We start from the raw sequence: 6,288 nt of genomic DNA, 5'->3' as shown, positions 1-6,288 counted from the left end.
CGAATTGTCAAAATCAAGGCAAGTCGAGTAATATCCAACGAACTAGCCGGTCAATGAGTCAAATGAAGCAAGATATCCCTAGCTAAGGGCAGAGGCACAAAACCCGAGGATAGAAGAAGAAAGAGGTACCACGAAAGCAAATGGTGAAGACAACATCAACATTGGCGCGTGACACCATCATACTAGGCTATATTTCAAGAAAGATCCGGTCTAGTTCACGGCTCCTCTCTTCTCCAGAATCCTTACGCCCCTTGTCAGTGTATGGAGAGTTATCTCTCAAGCACAGGTTAAGGTCGTCCTCAATGGGAAAATGGAGCTAAGAGTGAAGCACCCACTAGTAGAAAACATGGCTTTGGTTCGGCCTAAAAAGAGCATTAATCCCGGTTGCATTACGAACCGGGACTAATGTGAGCATTAGTCCCGGTTCGAGCGGCTAGGGCACCGTACAGGCATTAGTCCCGGTTCAAATGGGACCTTTAGTCCCGGTTGGTGCCACGAACCGGGACTAAAGGGTGCGATGCCCATTAGTACCGGTTCGTGGCACGAACCGGTACTAAAGGTCCCATTTTCAAACTCTACCCCCACCCCGTGGATCGCCTTTTCAGTTTTGTAAAAAGCAAAAGAAAATGATAAAAACTTCAAAAATTAAAATCCTTCCAGATGTAGTTATGTTACTACATGTACTAGTTAGGAAAATTTAAAAACTTAAATTTGGACATGTTTTGCAAAAAGTGTAGGGAAAATGTAAAACGGCTATAACTTTTGCATACGATGTCAGAAAAAAAAAACGTATAATATATCAAAATGTTCAGCACGAAAATCCGCATCCGATTTTGACCGCCTAGGGCCTGTTTGCAAATTTTTACAATCCTCATATTCTAAAAGGAAAAAAAAGTTATGCTCAAATTTCTGGTTTTTTTGAATTTTTGTTAAATCTGGTCAAACTACTTATTCAAGAAGTATTAGTGTTACTAAATAATTATTCAAGAATATTAGTGTTACTAAATAATTATTTTAGTTTTTTTGAATTTTGGTCAAATCTGGTCAAACTGTGGTCAAATAGTGGTCAAACAATGGTCAAACTAATTATTCAAGAAATATTAGTGTTATTAAATAATTATTTCAGTTTTTTAAATTTTGGTCAAATCTGATCAAACTGTGGTCAAACTACTTATTCAAGAAATATTAGTGTTACTAAATAATTACTGGAGCATCATGACCGTCATGGACGCCTTCTCTACTAGCCTTTCTGACATCGACATGGTTTGTATGGAGATCTTTCCAGAAAAAGGCGAGCTCTACATGCCTCCGCCATCATTGCCGCTCGGCGAGCTCCGGCGCCTCCGCTGCTAAGAGCACACATCACACCAACTTGCGACAGTCTGAGCTTAATGTGCTTGGGTGTTGAGAGCGGCCTCCGTGGAAAATGGGTTCACGAATTCTTGATTGGGGATTTTTTTCCTGCAGCTCAGTTTCGCTTTTCAGGGAAATCTCCGCTGAGCACAGGAGGTCCTATTTGGCGCGCTGCACGCTGGGAGGAGGCGCAATGCGCACCCCGGCTCACCCAGCGGGCCCTTTTAGGCCGGCCCTTGTGAGGGGCGCCTGTTTTTTTCATTTTGTTTTTCTTTTCTGTTTTTTTTTTCAATTTTGAATCATTCAGGATTTCAAAAGGTTCTGAAATTTATTTTTCTATGAATTTTTAAAAAATGTTCAAGAAATCATAAAATGTTCGGGGATTAAAAAAATGTTCGTGATCTAAAAAAATATTCGCATATTTATAAAACATTCACGATTTTAAAACAAATGTTCGGCGAATCAAAAAATGTTCATGATTTTGAAAAAATGTTCGTGTACTCAAAAAGTTTCATAATTATTTTACAAATGTTCCCCAAAGTCAAAAAAGTTCGTGAATCACAAAAAAAGTTCATCGATTCAAAAAATGTTCATGCATTTAAAAATGATTGTCAAAATAAAAAAATGTTCGTGAATTTCAAAAATTGTTCCCTAATTTCCAAAAAATGTTCATCGATTCAAAAAATGTTCGCTGATTCAAAAGAAAATGTTCATAGCTTTCAAAACAAATGCTCACAATTTCAAAAAATGTTCGCAAATTAAAATTTCTTTTACGATTTTTAAAATGTCCACAAATTTGTAAAATGTTCAAGATTTCAAAAAATGTTTGCGAATTTGAAATGTTTATGATTGTAAATGTTCACGGTTTCAATAAAATAAAAGGAAAACATGAAAAAAAGAAAAAAATGAAAATGAAAATGAAAATGAAAAAAGAAAGAAAAGAACGAAAATGAGAAAAATTTGAAAAAACGGAAAGATAAAACACACAAAAAAAAAAGAAAAACCTGTTTGAGAAGGTTCTAGTGAGTTTCTAGAACCTTCCAAAAACGGGAAAGAGCTAATGGGCCGGCCCAAAGATACATAGCGGCAGGGGGGGAGGTGGTACGTGCTGTCGCTAAGTAGCGACCTACGCGCCAAATAGGGTTGTTGCTTGTTGGTGACTATTCTTTACAATACCAGGCCTGGTCACCAACAAAACAACTCTTTCCCGGGCTGGCCTTATACCAGTATAAAAACAACCACAATTCAGGCCCATGCCAGGCACCACTTCTCAGGACACTAACTAATCTAGCCCTGAATATTACTCAAAAAAAAAAAATCTAGCCCTGAATGCCTCCAACGTTTTCTTAAGCAAAATGGCTCCACAGTCAACATCAGAAAATCCTCAAAGTTCAAGAAAGCAGTCCAAAATATATTTGCAGAACAGTATGTGTAAAAATACATACATACAATGGAAAAAAAATCAAAATGGATTTTTCCCGCATCTTTTGACTTGGGAACGTATCACTTCTCTATTTCTGTGACAGCCAAATAGGTTTTGTGATCCTGAATACGCACCTCTGTGCCACCTCTTATTTCTGCCGGCTGCAGGGATTGCTGAGCAAATGCTCGTTCGCTCAGGATGGGGCTGGACCGCTCCTGATTTTCCTGCATATTCATCAAACTGTTTTATGAATTGCCAACATCAGAAAATACTTTATTCATACTATGGTTGTGAACCAAACAACAATGAAATTTCAGCACTGATAAGGCTGTGCCACACCTAAGAGCATAAATCTTCTCAAGAAAAAAGAAGGAAAAAAATCAAGTGCAAATAATAAGTCTCGCTAGTTGCCAAGATACACATGACAGCGGGTGTGGAGCTTAAGATAATTCATCAGTTGGTCAACACAACACTGTGGCACACATGTGGTTTAAGCCTAGCTACATAGTGATCACCTGGAACTTGCAGTATAAGAACAGAACAAGTGTGGCGATGTGCCGATGTGTCCATCCCCTGCCCCTTCGGCATCGGCACTGGTTGTGCTGCCGCCAGCCTGAGTAGCTATTTCATCATCACCTGCAACAACACCTTCCAGCCACCACGACCTATGATTAGTGGTGGCGTTCCAAAAACCAAAGAGGTCATCGACATCTCCCTGGAGCGTGGTGAGATGTGCATGTATGGTCCCGTCAGCTACAGCTGCTTCACACCGAACAGCACCATGTCAGGCAACATAACAAGTGAGTTCAGCGGTTCAGCCTGGAGGGCACGCCGTTCATCCTATCAACCACCCGGAACCGATTCGTGGCCATCGGCTGCAACACTGTACGCCTCATAGGCGGGTCTATGCACGGCGACACCGACCCGTACGTGACCGGCTGCTACTCCTACTGCCATGGCCTTAACAGCACATCTGATGGTGCCCCATGCATTGGAATGGGATGCTGCGAGATCACCATAGGCTCAAATGTCCAAGGCAAAATCGAGCTATAAAGATATTGTTAACTTGTTGAGATCTGTGATCCAAGTTGCTTTGCAATACTCCACTGAAGATTCAGCAGACTACCCGCAGAAACCCGGCAACCTCGACCAAATTGACAGTACATAAACATAGATGAATTTACCACGGTGTAACAGAAGCCCCATGCGCAGGTTCATCATCCGTCCGCCTCGATCTCCTTCGCCGGTCCAGTCGACCGCCCCCAGGCCAACCCGACGGCCCCAGCACATCACGCACGGGGCCATCCGCCTGATTCGAAGCTATTCGCGAGAGACGGCGTGGCACGGCCGCGGTTCGCGCGACGGAGCCGGCGCACCGCTCGCCCGCCGCGTCGGACACCGGGGAGCCGCCCAAAACTCACCGGCACCGGCGTCTCCAAGGAGCAGGAGCCGCAGCAGCTCATTCTTCGGGGTTCGAGCCGTGTGCCTCACGCCCCTGCGGCCTTGGTTACCGCCGTCCCTAAACGACGCCTGACGCAGCGGCCGCCGCCGCCGGTCGGAAGCTCCACGGCAGGACGGTGATGTGGGCGAGAGCGGCCCCTCAAACATAATTTTGACTTGCTGCTAAAGATGTTCCGAAAGCGTAACTTTAAATTACCGCTTTTCTTACAACAGGTGACAAGTCTACGTTTTACGGAGGTGTGATATTCAGTTTCTTTTCTCTGCGAAATTTTTGATAAAACACTTGACAGAAGAGACGGATCGACTTTATATGCTCCTGTTTTTTATTTAAAAGTAATTTGTATTAAAACCAGACCGGCATGGTCCAAATATAAAAGAATAACCGGGCCTGAATCTAACCAAACTGCAGTTTTAGGTTGAGTTCGCCTATAAAAAATGTCATTGCATCACTAGACTATAAATCATAAGTACAAAAATTCCTCACAGAAAAAATATACGTACAAATTACATGATTATCATGCATAAGGGCATGAATCTCTCTTAGCAGAAAAACATATCTTGATATATCATCGTTTGCTCTCTTTTGCAAAAGCAATCCAAACACCTCGGGTTTGTCAATGAGAGGGCAAAGAGGGGCGTCCCCGTCCTCCATGACTGGGCCATCAGAAAGGGTTCCTGCTTAGAGGAGGGGGAGAAACCACCCGAAGACTATCCATGTGTCAGTTCAAACAGTTATTGTGTGAATCCAAGCAATGGCCTCGAGTACCTATGCAACTGCTCCCAAGGATATGAAGGGAATCCTTATCTTCCCACAGGCTGTCAAGGTTAGTTAGTTACTCAAATATAATTAGCTATCTAGTCACGTAACTATATCCAAGTTCCTTACTGCAAGCATGATTCGATATATTTTTGCTACTTGCTCAAATTTTATTAAGCTTCCTTATACGGAATAGTTCATGTCTTCGCCTCCACCTCTGCCCCCTCGCCCGGCTCCTCCCAAGGATGATGATGGTCTCCCTGACAACTCCAACCAAGGCACTGATCCACGGTTCACTCAGTCTGAATGGGACGATCTGGCTTCTGATGAACGCGATCTGTTCAACGAGAACGCCCCGGTGGATGGTGGTCGGAAGGACGCGGCCGGGATTGTGGGTAAGGGGGACGCCGTGCCCCCTGGCTTGGGTGGCACACCTGTCTCCGGGGCTTGCTCCAACCTTCCTGCCCGCCCGTCGTCGCCCTCACTCTCTGGGATTGAAGATCTCCCCCCCCCCCGCTGGTCCTACCTCCAAGAAGAGGAAGAAGTCGTCTGTCAAGAAGTTCTCTGCTTGCAGTCGGGCCTCGGAGGGCTCGAAGCAGTCGGCGGTGGGTATGTTCCGCAGGCTGGATGCTGATCTAGGGGCGGCCTCAGGCCCCTCTTTGGCTGCGGCGTCTCCTTGTGGTGTCCAACCTTCGCCCGTCCGCTCCCCTGCTTCTATGGCCCGCAAGAGCGGCAGGATCTCTAGCTCTGGGGAGCGGGTGGCTGACCGTGCGGCGCGGCGTGCTATGGCCAAGGATCTGCCTCGTCCAGATATGCCTCCCATCCGGTCCCTAACCCAGCCTGCCTCTGTTTCCCCTGTTCGTTTGGTTCTTCCTTCGCATTCAAATGAGCATCTTCTGCATGTCCTCTTGGACGTGGGCATCTCTATTGATTCTAGCTTTGGTTCTCCCTCTGCTCTTTTGGCTATCGTTCGGGCTAATGAGGTGGCTCAGGCGGCCATCGCCAAGGCGAAAGAGGCGGCCAAGCGGGTCGGGGCCCCACCAGTTGTCGCTGGTGGGTCCGAGGAGCCGTCTGGTAGGGGCCAGACTCCTCCTGCCTCCAAGAATCGCGAGGCTAGTAATTAAGCGCGCCAAATCCTGCATCGCCCCATGCAGGTCGAGTCTCCGCATTAAAAATCTTTCCATCAGATGAGATCATTGTTTTGGAATATCAGGGGCTTTGGCGCTAGGGGGCGCAGAGACCAGCTGAGAGACCTTGTTCTTGGGGACAACATTGATATCATTGGGCTTGTCGA

This window comes from Triticum aestivum, chromosome 5D (genome assembly GCF_018294505.1).
Source record: "Triticum aestivum cultivar Chinese Spring chromosome 5D, IWGSC CS RefSeq v2.1, whole genome shotgun sequence".
In the NCBI taxonomy this organism is placed as follows: Eukaryota; Viridiplantae; Streptophyta; class Magnoliopsida; order Poales; family Poaceae; genus Triticum; species Triticum aestivum.
Note: the sequence above shows the minus strand (reverse complement) of the source record.